Below are 17,866 nucleotides of genomic sequence, written 5' to 3'. Positions count from 1 at the left end.
AATATTTAGATAAACCTGGCCCTCAGAAAAACTTAAATTCTAAATATGCACCCTGAAGTCCCTCTGAATGGAGAATTTATTACAAATACCCCAGATTAGCTTTTGTGCTCATCCTTTATTAGTTTTAAGAGCTTTAAATGGATGATACTTGAATGTTGATATGCCCTCAAGGTTATTCCAAATATTCTGAGATGGTTCAAGCTGTAAGGTTCTCATTCCTGCAACTATAAATCATTAGCTGTGTTACACTGTTGCTATTTTATTATTTAATCTGCATAATGAAATTTACTATCTAAATAACATTATCAAAAAGCTTCATATCACAGTATAAATAATTACTAGCTATTTAAAGGGAAGAGAAATGGAACTTTGTAACCCAACGGCTCCTAAGAATTACTGTAATCCCTTGTTCATAGCTGAAAATTTTATTGTGTCTGGTAGAATTTGGAGTTATACAGATAAAAGGAAAGGAGGAAGTACATAAAAGTTGTTTGTCTAGATCTTTTTTTAGGAAGACTATTTTAGGAAGAGAAGGCATCTTAAGAGTACAGTGATTCAAACTCTGGCCTTCAGTATATATTATTTGAGTATATATACACTGTGGTGTATTACCAGAAAAAACAACTTCTATAACTTCTGTCAGTAAACCCAGAACCTGAGGAATCCAGGTTCCCTGTGCCTCTGAGTGACAGAAATACAGAGTATACCTGAGCTCAGCATCCCCTAGGTTGGTGGATATGCCACGTGTCACACTGGTCACCCCTTCCCTACCACACAGACATCTACGGCAATGATGCTTGTTCAGCACTGACTGGGGCAAATTGTTTATTTTGCAAGGTGGAAGGCATCTTCAGTAAGTACAAGCAGAGGAGCCCTTCGGGTGTAGAGAGATCTGTATTATATCCATATTTAAATTTGCTTATCATATCTTCATAGTAACTGATGAAAGTTAACTGATAAAATTTTGCTTTCTGCTCATAACCCTTGTAAAAGTAATTACTTCCCATGACCTCATCACTGCCTGTTCAGTTCTTTCCCATTAAAGAAATAAAAAATATTTTATTGTAATTTCTTTCAAACACCCCATTTCATCTGTTCTTCATTTATCCCACAATGATAATCTACCTATCTTATTTTATAGAATGTAAGAGGTGCTGCTTGGAGATAGTCTGTTTACTTTCCAAATGCACAGAAGTTATAAAATTAACCTCGTATCTAAATTCTCTTTATTGTTTTTCAAGGTGTTCTTGGCCTTGTCCTCCCAAAAAATAGGAGCGAGATGCAAAATTCTTATGAGAATCCCAGTATCTGAATTGGTATAGATCCTGTAAAGTAACTTTCTTTACAAATGTTAAACAGAGGTTGAAAAGGGGAATGCAAAGTCAACAGAAAAGAAAGCAGTTTCAGTCACAGATAATATTGTTTCCTTATGTTTTTTTCATTGTTTATGCGAAATAACAATTACAGAACAGTTTTTTATAGCTGTTGCACAGTCTAAATAATCTATTGATTTAGGTTTGATAACTGAATTATTAACATATATCAATCACCATCTTTTTATAAACCAAAAATGGTGTGTTCCCTCAGTACCAGGGAAGGTCATGGAGCAGATCATCTTGAGTGCCATTAAAAGTCATATAATGGACAACCAGGGGAACAGGCCTAGTCAGCATGGGTTTATTAAAGGCAGGTCCTGCCTGACAAACCTGATCTCCTTCTATGACAAGATGATCCAAATATTGGACAAGGGAAAAGCTGTAGGTATTATCTACCTGGATTTTTGAAAAGCATTCAACAGCGTTCCCCATAGAATTCTCACAGAAAAACTGGCTGCCCATGGCCTGGATGACCGAACGGTCTGCTGGGTCAAGCAGTGGCTGAATGGACGGTCCCAGAGAGTGGTGGTCAATGGGGCTAAATCCAGCTGGCAGCCAGTCACAAGTGGTGTTCCTCAGGGCTTGGTGTTGGGACCATTTCTGTTTAACATCTTTATTAATGATCTTGATGAGGACATAGAGTGTATCATCAGTAAGTTCACAGATGACACCAAGTTAAGTGGGAGTGTCGATCTGCATGAGGATAGGGAGGCACTACAGAGAGACTTGTATAGATTGGATCGGTGGGCCAACGTTAACAGGATGAGCTTCAACAAGGACAAGTGCCAGGTCCTGCACTTGGGCCACAACAACCCCATACAGGCTTGGGGAGGTGTGGCTGGAGAGCTGTGTGGAAGAAAAGGATCTGGGGGTTCTAATTGACAAGCAGCTGAACATGAGCCAGCAGTGTGCCCAGGTGGCCAAGAAAGCCAACGGCATCCTGGCTTGTATTAGAAATAGTGTGACCAGCAGAATAGGGAGGTGATAGTCCCCCTGTACTCTGCACTGGTGAGGCCACACCTTGAGTATTGTGTCCAGTTTTGGGCACCTCAATACGAGAGAGATATCGAGGTGCTGGAGCGAGTGCAGAGGAGGGCAACGAAGCTGGTGAAGGGCCTGGAGAACAAATCCTATAAGGAACAATTGAAGGAGCTGGGACTGTTTAGTTTGAGGAGGAGAAGGCTGAGGGGAGACCTCATCACTCTCTACAACTACCTGAAAGGACATTGTAGAGAGGTTGGTGCTGGTCTCTTCTCACAGGTAATTAGCGATAGAACAAGAGGGAATGGCTTTAAACTGCAACAGGGGAGGTTTAGACTGGACATGATGAAAAAATTTTTCACAGAAAGAGTGGTCAGACAGTGGAATAGGCTGCCCAGGGAGGTGTTGGAGTCACCATCCCTGGATGTGTTTAAGGGTCATTTAGATGAGATGTTGGGGGATATGGTGTAGGGGAGAACTTTGTAGAGTAGGGCTGATGGTTGGACTCGATGATCCCAAGGGTCTTTTCCAACCTGAATGATACTGTGATTCTGTGAAATGGATGTTGACAAAACAGAGAGAAAGTGTACAAAAATAATAAAAGGAATAGCAAGCAGTGAATGGTTCCGGCTCTTTCAGCTTATCAAAGACAGTGCTAAGAGAGGATCACAACCTAAAATAAATTACTTCTAAAACAAAAATTGCTTAACAGTGATTCTTCAGTCTGATAGTCAAACATTCAATGTCTAAAAGTTAAAACCAGAAATCTTGACATGAAATTTCTATCTCTGGGTAAGAATTACTGAGTAAATTTCCATGGTAAGGGTAGTTAATAGTTCACCCATGATTTATGAATGTTATTCAATGTTGGATCAAAGTCAGTTTAGGGGTAGGGAGAGGAGAGGGAGAGGGAGAGGGAGAGGGAGAGGGAGAGGGAGAGGGAGAGGAGAGGAGAGGAGAGGAGAGGAGAGGAGAGGAGAGGAGAGGAGAGGAGAGGAGAGGAGAGGAGAGGAGAGGAGAGGAGAGGAGAGGAGAGGAGAGGAGAGGAGAGGAGAGGAGAGGAGAGGAGAGGAGAGGAGAGGAGAGGAGAGGAGAGGAGAGGAGAGGAGAGGAGAGGAGAGGAGAGGAGAGGAGAGGAGAGGAGAGGAGAGGAGAGGAGAGGAGAGGAGAGGAGAGGAGAGGAGAGGAGAGGAGAGGAGAGGAGAGGAGAGGAGAGGAAAATTCCATGTCTTTCTCAGACATCAGAGGAGGTGATAACAATCGTCCCACTGGATTTTCAAGCTAGGAGGAAGCAACAGTTGGATACATTGTGATAAAGTAATAAAAATGTGATAAAAATGCATAATTAATTTTTGTGCTTTTTTAAATGGCTTTGACAGATGACTTAAACTTTATAGAAAATATAACTTCATCTAAATATGGGACATAATCGCATAGCTTAGCTGTGTACTGGATGGGCTAAGCCACACCTACTTCAATTGACAAATAAAAGGAAAAAATGTTTAAAAGGCACACTGAATGAAAAATGCAGAATCATTGCCTTATGACTGAAAAAGACTCACAAGTCTCTATTTCTTCTATTTCAGAACTTCTATTTGTAAGGAAGGAAATAACCTTTACTGTATTGTTGGAATAAAAGGAACTAGATGATTCATCTCTGTGAATCTGCTTGTTGAATTTGATGGATCATTCTTAAAAGCGACGTTGCTAATCTTCAGGTTTTCTTTTTTAGGTTATTCACAGATCAGTGGGTTTTCCGGCTAATACAGGTTCTGATGCTCTTCTGTCTTCACACATGGTATTCATCATATCTTGACAAGAAAAGACCTTCAGTCTACAAATAACCTTCACTGAAGTAAGACATGTAAGTGGGTTTCTATATGAAAGATAGATTTTATGGCTGAATAAAAAACAACTGTAGTTAAAAAGTGTCATTGCATGGCCTTATTTGAAGATTTTTTCTCAAAAGGACTTTTAGTGTTTGTTGTTAAAATCACTAATAGACCAAAAAAAAGGATTAAATTATTTTATCATTAACCACAAATTCAAGAGAAAAAGAAGATCAGTTGAGTATTTTATCATTCTGAAATGTGCAGCCTTTAAAATATTTAAGTATCCACATTAGTTCTTGTCAAACTAGCACAAAGCAGTGCATAATATGACCTATGTGTAAAAGCAGAACAAGATAAGAGGCCTTTGGTAAGGGAGAAATATTCACAATATGGTTACTTTGTGCAACAGTTAATAATTTTGTTTCCTAACACTATATATTTTTTTTAAACCCTGAACAAGGTGACCAAAATAAAAAAAATCTTTATTAGGCAATTTAGTACCAATACTACCAAAAAATAATGAACCCTGTCAGTGAAAGCAAACACACAGCAGAAAGCTGTTTAAATTTCATTGTCCCATACTACAGAATCAGTTTAGCTTTGTATCAGAAGGATTGGTCAAACTTTACTATTTGCTACACCACCATAACCCTAGTGAAATCAACAGATGTCTCTTACCACAGGCTAGAACTAACTCTTCCTGAAGTGACTGATTTCACAGGGTGTATGAAGAAAGACTTAGTCTCTCTTCAAAGAGAATACTGAAAATATTTTTAAAATAGATCCACTAGAAATAGAACTAATGACATTTAATTTCTAACACCTCTTACATACCAGCCCTGTGAGGTGTACTAAAGGATGTTTTGTTAGATTTTTTCCTCATTAGGAAAGTTTTCCTCATTTCCTGATGAGGAACACCAATAAAGTCTTCCTTCTTCAAGAGTCACTCATTTCATGGAACATATAGAAGTTTAATATCTTCATAACATCCATTCTAACAAGTCAGCTGGAAAGTGTCACTGGTTTCCAAGAAGGCGTCACTGGATGGGAGAAAACGCATTGATCAATAGGGAGACTTGTTGAGGCAGAGTGATCTGTCTGAAACTCTCTGCTATAAGCAAATAGCTAGGAATGCCACTTTAGGCAGCACGCCTAAGCTGTGATCATTACAGAGCATAATATTTTTATTTTCATGCTGAGTTAATAATGAAATAAAAATTATACTAATTACAATAAAAATGTCAGGACACACCTTCAAGAGCTAAATGTTACGTTAACATTTAACTGACTAAGTTGCAGTGCAGAAAGGTAAAACGTAACAAAATAAAGCATGACAAAACTAGGATCATATAGTGTGATCATTCTCACAAGCGATTTCATATTATTATCTTTGTTGTAAATATCTGAAAAAGGGTAATAGAAGGAAAACCAGTCTTTAAAGCCCTGAAAGCTCTCTGAAAAAATGCTGTGTTATAGCAAGACAGTTACTAAGAATGAACAGCAAATATTTATCTCTAAATGCCTTAAGATACAAGTGCAGTTCTAACTGCGATCTAAACAGTGTAGAAGCAGTTATAAACATAATGCATTCAGATATTACTATGTAGTCCAACAGAACTGACAGTTTTGATGTCTGTTTTCTTTTTTTGTTGTTTAAATTATTGGAGTTAAATGTTATCTTATATGTTTGCAGTTATTTGATTTGAAAAATTTTGTCTTCCATACCCCCAAATATAACATCCTGTCAGAAGAGTGGTAAATACAAAACATCACAACTTCTTTAGTCAAAGCAGAGAGTGGTTTAAAAATGTTTTAAGATCTTGCTGTGCAAACAACTGAAATGTTGAATAAATGCAGGTATGTTCTTAAGCAAAAGCATCATATAGTAGTTTATTCTGCTTGACAAGAGAAGAACCTCATGGACTTCAAAATTTAAATTCCTTTAAAAAAGTAAATCTTTCTCAGGAAACCTCTATCTCAACTTTCAGTGCAAAGGTAATTTCTTACTGATAGCTCTTTGAAATGCCTGAAAACCCAAACACTATGCTTCCTATCTTCAGCAAAGACTTAGAATTTATTGATGTATTTCTTCACTGTATTTTTTTTAATTTAAAATGAATTTGCAACAAATCAGAAGAATAATAAGACCCCAAATTAAATTTGATAGTAGTGTGCTGCAAATTCAGTTAAAAATTATTTTCTCATCAAAAAAACAACAAAAACATAATCATTTATTGCACTGGAGCACAAGCCCACCACATGCTATTACAGTAAAAGCTAGGCATTATTTCCATCTGGCTTTGCGCACACAGGATGTTGTATAAACTACCAGAAGAGCTCTATTTCACTGTAATTAGAATTTAGTGTTACACTTAAGCAATAAGGCAACTCCAGGAGATGTGATTATCATGAGATAATGACCTTGGGGTGTTACAAGGCAAGGAAGCATCCAAATGCCTCTAATCCTCCAGGGGGTATGATTATTTCAGAATAACCACACCCCCTGAGGTTGTGTGATTAGTATCAGAGACAAAGTCTGTACCGAGAATACAAATATGATTTTGTAGGGAAATGTTGGGGTGCTGGTCTAGGTGAAGTTGGTAATGAAGAGTGCTGAAACTGCAGTTTCAGATAAGTTGTGTTGTTCACATGCTAATTCTGAAATGTATTTAAGAACTCTCTGGACACATATAGAGCTGACAGTGATGTCATACCTGTATAAGTAATCCTCCATAAATGCACAGATCTAATCTTTTCCTCCTATTTTCGTTTCATAATTTCCATTTCATAATAGCAATAAACCATGGTAAGCAATGAATTTCTGGGGGATTATTCCACTTCTCAGGTGGCTGAAGTCACTCAACCTTTAGCCTCGTATCTTTCAAGACATCTGAGAAGTGCAATAATTCCCCAGAAATGCACTGCCTGTCATGTCTTATTGCTTAATTACTTTGTACTTATCAAGTAGTTGCTCTTTAAATGAATGCAGAAGCACAGTATGTTTTACAATTATGGTGTGTATAGGAGCATTATAACACTGTTACGGCAAAGCATAAAATAAGTAATTGTTACAGCAGAAGTACAAACTAAAGCTGCAGTACAAACTATGGTACAAACTATGCTGGGTGTAGAACACTTTATTATTCTGGTAAGTATCTTGTATATGGTTAAGTAATGGGACATGCTCAGCTTTAATGGGGATGCAAAACAAGGACCAGAATGAAAAGATACAACACATAACGCAAAACTAAACTCTAATTACAGAGTTTATATTCTTCTTGCTATTGATAGCTTTGGAAATATGCTAACATCTCTGAAACTAGTGAAAACACATTAGTAGAGATTCTAATAATGAAAAAATGAGTCAAATGGTGAAGTGTATCGGCAACAATGGGGAGAGACCAGATATTGCTATCGATCTTCCAGAAAAGAAAGTGCCCAAAAATGGAGCAGGGAGAATAAAAAGCAGCTTTTACTTGCAGTAAAAGGAAATCCTGTTTGATTTTTTATGAAATCCTTAAAACTAAGATGTTATTCACAGTTGTGAGTAACAGGAAAGGATGTGGAATTGAAAAACTCCATTTGCACAATTCCTATGAGAACTATTGTTGAAACCGTCACAGCTAGTCTCTGTAAGAGTTCACTTCAGTTTCTTACTGGAGTGGTTTCCATCCTTCGTTTCCTATAGCTAAAACAGGGTCCTCTGGAAGTAAGCATTTATCTTCACTGGTGAAAAAAAGAAGCCAAGAGAGAGCTGCTCAGACTTCAAAGACTATATTTTATTTGTCTGACTATCTACATAAGTTCACAATCTACTTCCGAGCTACAGAAGCTCAGAAATGAAAAATCAAAAAAATATTGGGAGCACGAATATGGGTATCATGAGTTCCATATATATATATGTTGAGAACCACCTACGTATGACAGAAAGCACCTTCCCCTCCTGGTGCTGTTAAAAAATAATGTCCACCTTTTTAAAGCAGGAAACATATGAACCCACATAGCAAAATCTTCACAGGTTTGTCTATTGAGTTTGAAGTCCTACCTGTCTAGGAGGAGCCACACAAAGATTCAACCGAAACAGAAATTCTGTTGCAGTATATAGTACAGTAATCTTTTAACAAAAAATAAGGAAATCATTTGACTGTCAACTGAAGCAACTTAAAAAGGTTTAATTCAAGGATACAAAACTCAAAGACAGCCTTAATGGTCTGGAAATACAAAAAGATAAATTTAGTAATGTAACAAAATAATATTTATTCACAACTGGTTTTGTCTGCGTTGTCTACACCATGTAAATAAACTATTATGGAGAGTAGATATGATGCTAATACTGATGGTCTCGTTTAGAAGTGTTTCTTTATGTTAATGTAACATATTTCAATAACATAACTATAATGCTTCATTGCAGGAAAAATGTCTGAAATTAAATTTTACTTTACACTTACCAAATATCTGTCTTACATTCTCTCATTTTGGGTTGCTGGCAAAATTGATGCTTGGGTCTGCGCCAAGCAAAGACCTTCCCCCTTCAGAGAAGGAGACCCACCCAAGGCAGCATTGCAAAAATGACTAATTGACAGACATATGACAGGCATACACATGTAAGTACAACATCTCAATGTTTCAGAGCAATTCTTCCTTCATATGATATGTAAAGAAACAAGGCTGAATTTGGCTGAAATGAAATCCAAAGCCCTTTCACTACCCTGATAATACATGACTCAAGGAAATCATAATAGATAACACATATCATCTGTGAACCTATAGTATGTGTAAGGAACTGAAGGAATTAATGCCTCAAACATTCATCGACACAGAAAACCTCAAGGACAAATTGTGGCTTTTGTGATTATTCTAAGGAATTAATTATCTGCCTAGGGAAGCACAGGGTGTATTGAAGGGTGCATGGCTCTGATCCCTTGCAGTTGTATAACCAAATTCCTCCAATAAGCTTTGAAGGGAGGAGACATAGACTGAGTAAAACCACATGTTCAGGTTAAGGCCTAGACTTTAATTTATGACTATAGCCTCGAAGAAGAGCTAAAAGAGTGATAAAAAAGATAAACAACCTACACCAGATGGAGCTAATGACTGGATAATTGCCTAAGAAACAAAAGCTGAGGAAAAGGTAAAAAGATGGTAGGGGGAGATCATGATCACTGACTCAATTGGACAAAAGGGTTAATGTACCCCATCCCCCCACACCCACACACGCAGAACCCATGTTCTACCTTTTGTCCGTCTCTCATGGAAATGAGTTCATGGAATACGTGCCTCTGTCTACTATGCTAATCAGCTGGTAAGATGAATTTAAAAAGGTCACAGAAAACTTTGCTCTGTGTGCACCCACCACCCAAGATTACCTGAGACAATGCTGGATAATTGCGTGGTGATCTAGATTTCTTTGACTCTCTTTCTCTCCTTTCTTTTTCTTTTTTTTTCCTTTCTTCTCTTTCTTACAGCTTTATAAGAGACCACATTTCTTATTATCCTTTTCCAAGTTTAAATTGTTTTCTACTACAAGTAAAACTTTTCAACTGGTCGTTTGGTGTTGTTTTACCTTAATTTAACCCAAGGGGATCACAGAACCATTGTGACTCTCTGAGCTTTCAGTTCAAGTTGTGACAGTATGTAACTATGAACCTGAAAGAAAATAGAAAATCGACTTGAAAATTTCCACCAAACTCATAATATAGCACTACTTCTGTCCATTGCAGCATAAAGATCCACTTTGATGCTAGGAACTTATCTATTAATGCTGAATACTTGTAGTGAGAAATTCTAATACTCTGCTGGAGTAGAAAAAAGACTTCCCATGCTAGCTAGAATCCTAATTTTCTCGATAGTTACTGTCACTCCAACCCTTAATTTAGAGCACAGAATTGGCACAATGGTAAATTACGGTGCTCCTCAAAAGCTTCACCTTCCAACCCTGGCACTGCGATTGTGTCAGAATTTGAAACAAGAAGAAGAGTTTATTTCTCGGTGAGTGTGATGTCACATTGAGCAAGAAGGAACACATGAAGTGAAGAGATTTGCAATGCCAGTGTTCTAGTTCAGAGCTCATCACTCACATCTGAATTTCTGGAGTGTTGTTCTTGGCAATTTTTAAAACTGTCACTTCAAACCTCCTTGAAAACAGCTAATAGGAGTGGTGCACTGCGTTGGCATAATGTTGAATGTCATTTAGGAGTAGATTATACTTGCTTAAAAAGAGAAAATACTGCATACGGAAGAACACTAAGAAGAGATTTTCTTCTTAACTACTAGGTCATCTATACTGAACTGATCTTACATTTTCATGCCTCAGGTAAAGATATGTAGGGTAGGTCAGACATGAAGTTATGTAAAAACTAAGAATTGTTTTTCAAAGACTGAGGTAAAAATTGTCAAAGTACCTCATGAACATTGTTTGATCAGCAAGAACATCTGGAAATATTAAAAATCCAGACTGGGGCCATACATAAAGGTAGTCACAGAGGCAAAGAATCATGATGTATTATCCCAGAGGGTGGTATCATTTGTATGTTCTCTGTGGACCTGAAAGGTCTTGTAACCTCCAGTATGAAAATGTTTAATTAATTAACCTACCTGGATGCCTCTCAGCTAGAGCCAATACTTTAATATACAGCCTGTGAGTGACACAGACTATACTGAAATGACAAAATTCAGAATTGCCCTGACCAAAACATGCCAGCACTTTTCTGCTTCTTGGTTCCCAGGATCATAGAAAGGGGATTTATTACTCTCTCAAATGCCAGGATGAGTAGGGGATCGCGACGCTGGCATGCACAGCAGCACATTTCTGCAAACAGATTGAGATTGCCATACAGAACTAGCCTTTTTTTCTGTCCTGTCAAGGGACCAAACAGATTTTTGGTCCACCAGCTGGGAGACAAGAGACAGGCAGAGGAACAGACTAGATGGGCCTCCCTATCAATCAGCATTTACGTACCTCAGGTCATCTGGCAAAAGAGCACATGCTCCTACCTGCCCAATTTGCCAGAGAGGCAACTGGATAAAGTAGAAGAACCACGGCTCTGGGGTATTGCAAGACCAGGGAACATGGCAAGCATTGAAATGGAAGAAGGCAGGGATATCTGGGAGATATCTCGCTGGCAAAGGGATGCTCAGGGTACTAAAATAAGAGAGAAGTTTAGAGGGAACCATGGAATATAAAGGCCAAGGGAAGTACTGGGTTGAGCTTCAGGTGTAGAGGGAGTGGATACACTGAACCCTTTAATGGCTCAGTTTAAAGCATGTGCTGCTGCTAGGATTAATATAATTTTAACACTTCAGATGTGAATTTTGGAGAAAATAATGAACATTGTCTGCAGACAAAAGTATTCTTTCCAGGAAAGCTGCTGTACTATCTTTCCAAACAGAGGAAGTAATTTCTTCTTATCTTTTCCATCCAAATATTGAATGGAACTACCTCTGATCAAAAACATGATTTGGATGAGGAATGGTACAGTCAAATTTAAAAACCTGAGACAACTAATGCAACGGATAAATACAAGGGAAAAACTGAGTCAAACCAAATGCTGAAGTATTCATGGAAGATAAATAATTGAAGAATAAAAATTGTACCTTGAGAAATTTGTTAAAATATGGTAATTTGTACATCCTGAACCCTCTACTGCAAACTGGAATATTCTTCATCTCACTTGTGAGGCTTCTTCTTACAGTAATTTTATTTAACTCTTCCCTCATAAATTCAGTTCAGCATTTGTAAGCAATACAGTGCAGAAAACTATCTTGTTGCATTGTAAAATAAGTATACCAGTCAAAAAATCACAAAGGATGGTATTTTTTGTTTTCTTAATGGTAGATAGCAAAAAAAAAAATGCTAAAATATTCTATATATAAGAGTAAAAACCTATTAGCATTCCTGATGCCTCTAACCCAGTGGAATTCATGTTTTATAAATGAAATGTTAGATCTTATTTCTTTATTGACTGGCAAAAGCCAGGTAAAATCCCAGAAGAATACCTACAGTACATCTTTTCTGACATGGGGCAATTGGCTGTTTCATTACAGGGAAATCAAACCAGATGTAACTTGATTCTTTATTACCTTCTTGTAGGGCAGAAATGGATCAATCTTTGGAAACTAGTATGGACGATAATTTAGATGATAACATGAAGAGAGCATATTTTAGTGTGTAAGGCCAGACAAAATAATGAAATTTTGCTTTAGAGCATTTAAAACTTAGTGAAAGGCACTGCTGCATAATTCCAAGCATTTAAAATTTAGGGACACTTTGTCAATACTTGTTAAATAAATTTTTACATTTTATTGCATTATTACTTTTCAAGTACTTTAAGGTGTGAGGGTTGGAAAATATTTAGTGTTGTATACAGGGCTGTTATCTAATGGGTAAATTCACATGTTTTTCATCCATCTTGGATAAGAATGACAATATATTCCCAGACCCCCTTATTTAGGGTGACTGTTTCTCATCTCTCTCTAGTTGACAAATCTAAACTGCTCACGCATGTTCCATCTGTAGTCAGTCAAGAGCAATAGGATTTCCAGATGGTGATTCAACACACATGTTTTACAAGTATTTCTACGGATGGAATGAAACCTGCTTTGGAGACCTTTCTTTTCTCTAATCCTTCCTAAGGTAGACTTACTTAATTTTATAATTAAGCTTGAAAATTGGACTGGATAGCTGACTTCAAAAAGTTAAATTAAATAAGAAATATCCTAGCTTTACTGATTCATATTTAATTACCTAACTATATAAAGAAAATACATGACAAAATAAAGTCATATTCACTATGTACTGACTGATACAGCACTGAACAGTATACAGATGAAACGTGACATAACAGTTGGATTAGGTACATAAACTTAATCATTATTAAAACAATGAACTTTGCTAACAGGAACTTCAAGAAGTTCACAAAAGGAAATGCAGACTCTTGAACTGGAGAGGAATAACACCACGCACCAGGAATAACACTGGCTACTAGCTGGAAAGCAGCTCGGCAGAGAAGGATCTGGAAGTCCTCATAGGCACAAGTTGACTATTAGCCAGCAGTATGCCTTTGCAGCAAAGACCAAGAACATCCTGGGGCTGCATTAGAAAGAGCAGTGCCAGCAGGTTAAGGCTGGTGATTATTTCCTTTGGTTTAGCCCTGGTGAGAAACATCTGCAGTGATGGGCCCACTTCTGGGCTCTCCAGTATAAGACAGATTTGTACTTACTAGAGCAAGTCCAACAAAGGGCCACAAATATGATTAAGGGACTGGAGAATCTGACATTCAATGAAGAGGCTGAAAGAGCTAGGACCACTCAGCCTGAAGAAGAGAAGGCTCAGGGGGGGCATCTTATGAGTGTTCATAATAAATACTTGATGCAGGCAAATAAAGATGGAGGCAGTCTTTTCCCAGTGGTATCAAGTGAAAGGACAGGAGGCAATAGGCACAAACTAAAACACAGGAAATTCCACTCAAACGTAAGAAAAAAAAACGTTTTTACTGTGGGGGTGGTCAAACACTGGAACAGGTTGCCCAGAGGTGCTGTGGAGTCTCCATTCTTGGAGATACTTAAAACCTGTCTATACATAATCCTGGACACCCTGCTCTAGCTGACCCTGTTTGACCAGGAAGGTTGGACTAGATGATCTCCAGAGGTGCCTTCCAACCCCAGCCATTCTGTGATTCTGTGTTATAAAACCTGAGGGTATTCATTCTCTTCACTGACCCCCAAAGATGTGAAAAAGCACCAAGTTATAGCAAAAATCAGAAAGGAAAACTGTATCTCACTGAGTAGCCTGGTCTCTATGCATGATAACCCAAGTGAAATTACACAGCCTGTGGATTCAAATAGAGCCACTATTAAATATATATCTCACACATTGTCAGAGCTCTTACTATGCCTCAAACAGTAAAGGAATAAAGATGGGATCCATTAAATGAGCCTCTTCTGCAAGGGGTTTGGCAATGGCTCACTAAATAATGTTATTAACAAATACCAAATGCTACAAAGCATATGTTTTGTAAACCAATCATGCTAATGAAAGAAACTTAGCCTGAACTGGAAATTGACATTAAATACAGGACAAGGAGTTGGAATTCATCTCGTCCTTTCTTTTCCTCTGAGACAAGGTCAAGACCATATTTACCAGAAGTCTGTTTAATATATTCTTGAAAATATCCAGGTAAAGGGATTCCAGAGCGCCCGTATGTAATCTGTTCCACATAGTTCTCATACCTTTATAGCTGGAAAGCTTTATCCTGATACCCGCCTTCATCTGGTCAATGATCAAGGAGAGCTACTTACGGTAATCTTATATATTGGCAAACAATTACAATAGACATAACCACTCAGTAGTCTTCTTTTCTCTAGTCTTCAAACAAAAAAACAAAGCACCAAAACATCCAACAGTTTTCCCCTATGCAATATTTTTCACTAGAACTGTCATCAGGCAATCTTCTGGCAGTCTATGATATCCCAGACTTCATTCATGTACAACTTACATATAGCAACAAGAAGGGGAGACAATGGAGAAATGACTGCTACTCTCCAGAAAGAGCTGTAGATTCATTGGGGTGCAATCTTAAGGACAGAAGCAGCACAAGGTTACTGAAGAACTGGGGAAGAACAAATTTTACTGAAAGTAGTGGCAATCTTCAGGTTGTTTTTAATGTTCATCTTGGCTTGATAACAGCATATGCAAGATCTAAAAACTGTCACAGTACTAAATTTTCCCTAGTTGTGGTGGATTAAGGTCTTTATTACACCTTTTTTAATAGCTAAAGGTCATCCAAGCTTTATGCTGGACCAAATATGATGATTTCTTATCCTGGGATGTTAAAACTAACAGTAGCTAATATAGGCAGGCCCTGTACATTGTCCATTTTCAGCTCATTTAACAGAAGTCATGACTACCATCTAAAATGAGCAAAACAACAAAAAAAAAGGTGTGTCTTTTTTGGGAATACAGTATAGCATTAGAGCCAACAGTGGACTTCAATATTTGAAACCTGAATTTTGCAGTGAAGTTTTTAACAGGCAGATTCTTCAGTCTTTTTTCTTTTGAAAAGTAGGATGTAGACATTACTTCTACATCTAAATTAATACACATCTGAATACTTTGTTTCAGAAAATCCTCAGGTATTTCTAGTATCCTTTTTTTAACAAATCATACAAATGAAGTCAACATTTTGCTAGTTGTTGCAAAGATCATAAAGAGCAGAGTTATTTCTCTACGATATTTTTCTGGGACCAGCATTCTCATATTCTCTCTGCCAGCATGAAAACCCTTGATGTGATATTGAATTAAGAGCTACCTTTTGACAGCCATCTTCATGTAATATTCAAACCCCTTTTCACCATCACAGGTACAATACAAACCTGAGATCTCTGCTAGAAGAAGATGGAGAAGTTGATTCATACCTTTGTCATGTCTAGGCTGGGCTACTGCAATTTATTATTTTAGCTAAGTCAAGCTAAAATGCCTGCTTCAGCATCTCCAATTTTGTCAAAACATCAATTGCTACAAATCTACCCCAACTCAATAGTGTTTATCAACCCACTCCTTTAAGTGTTTCCATTTACTTCTAGTAAAATATCACATTTATTTTAAAGGAAAGCTTTCATCTGGGGAACCATACTAGTCTTGCTAATTTGTGCGTTTATTTAATAGACTAAATTTTGAAAGGGGCTTTCAAGTGTGTAGGCATAAACATTCACACATGTAAGTAATAGAGTTTATGCTTGCAAAGCCCATTTTGACAAAAGGGATTTGCTTCAGAAAAATTCTGTCCCGTGTGTAGGTAAGTGCTAGATCCATCACATGCATGCAGAGATGACAATTTTTTAAAATATATGAACAAATTTTTCCATTAGGAAAAAGTTTTGAGTACACCCATGGAGTCAGGCCTTTCAGAATTTGGGCTAGATTTAAAGTGGATTTTCTATGGGAGGTACCATTGTTAAAGAAACTATTTCAGGTCAATACTGTCACAGCTCACATTCTGGTTTAGTGGTTTTGAGGGAAACAATCTGGTAGTTTGTACCACTGTCTCAATTGTGGTTTTTTTTCTGATATCCTTACTTAGCATAAATAGCTAAAAACAGAAGTGGAAACTCTGTTAATCTAAACCAATTTTCTGCATGAAAACTGTAGATTTCTTCTCCTTATTTGTGCATATAACCTAATAAAGTGTTATTGAAATAGGCTGTTTCTTTCAGAAAGACATCTGACATTGATAAAAGGACTCCAAGTGATGGGGAATTTACCATATTTTCTTCACTAATCCATTGCAAAGCTGATTGCCCTCACTGTTATAAATGTGTATCTTGCATCTACTCTTTCAACTGAAATCCCCTGCGACTGCACGTTGGTTCAAGTAAGATGCCATGACTTGTGTAAGAGCTTAATACATCAATGACTGCTCCAAGTGCTGACAATACAAAATGAGTGAGCTTTCCCCAACCATCAGATCAGATACAATAATCTTGTTACAGAACATTTATGCTTAAATTTAAATTTATAAAGCATTGCACAGGATTTTAACCATGCTATTTCACTGACCATAATGGAAATTGTCTGACTGCATGCCCTACAAGCTGCTGATAAAATGTATGTGTTAGACACTAAGGGCAAGATATATGAAATGAATTGGTTGCTGCTGTGCTGGGATTTGTAATGCCTAAACTTTTAAGCTGCTTGACTTCCTTTCTGATATCAAGGTCCTGGATTAGATGGCCAAGACTCAGTGGAAATAACCATATAAATCAGTGGGAGCACATAGCTGCCTCACAGCAACCAGCAAGTTCTGTAGGAAGCCTCTTTATCCTAGCCATGATAAAGCTTTAGCTATTGCTAAAGAGAAAATATATATTGAATTACATTTCTGGCCACAGTTTAGCAGCTTACTCTGCAGTTAGAAGCACTGAAGATGCTTTCTGTACTTCAAAACCATGTGTCCAAGAGGTAGAGATACTTATCCCCTTCCATGTGAGGGTGTGAGGCAGAAGAAACTCTTCAAGAGAAGGCAGTAAATGTGATGGCTCTTTTACACAAGGACTCCTAAGTTAAACCTCCTTTTCAGCATGTGTGACATCAGCAATCAGTTGCTTCCTCTGCCTGAAATAATTATATTCCCCACCACCCAAAAGATCAATCTAAGCACAGCAGACATCATCAAACTCTTTTCTGAATGGCACTGAAAAGTTGTGTATGGCCACCATCCTCCCAATTCATTCCCTAAGCCAGGTCCCCAGAATGATGTTCCTGGAATCACCATTGTCCTCAAATAAAGATTTTAATCCCAAGTGCCACATGCCCCTCAGCCTTTCAGAGAATCTCTAAATGGTTGAGGTTGGAAGGGACCTCTGGAAGTCATCTGGTCCAACTCACCTGCTCAAGCAGGGCCACCTAGAGTCCGTTGCCCAGGACCATGTCCAGATGGCTTTTCAGTATCCCCAAGGATGAAGACTCCACAGCCTCTCTGGGCAACCTGTGCCAGTACTTGGTCACCTTTGCAGTTAAAAAGTGTTTCCTGATCTTCAAACAGAACCTCCTGTGTTTCAATTTGTGCCCATTGTCTCTGGTCCTGTCACTGGGCACCACTGAAAATAATCTGGCTGCATTCTCCTTGCACCCTCCATTCAAGTATGTGTATCATGGATAAGATGCCCCTGAGTCTTCTCATC

Source organism: Strix uralensis, chromosome 2 (genome assembly GCF_047716275.1).
Source record: "Strix uralensis isolate ZFMK-TIS-50842 chromosome 2, bStrUra1, whole genome shotgun sequence".
Classification (NCBI taxonomy): domain Eukaryota; kingdom Metazoa; phylum Chordata; class Aves; order Strigiformes; family Strigidae; genus Strix; species Strix uralensis.
Note: the sequence above shows the minus strand (reverse complement) of the source record.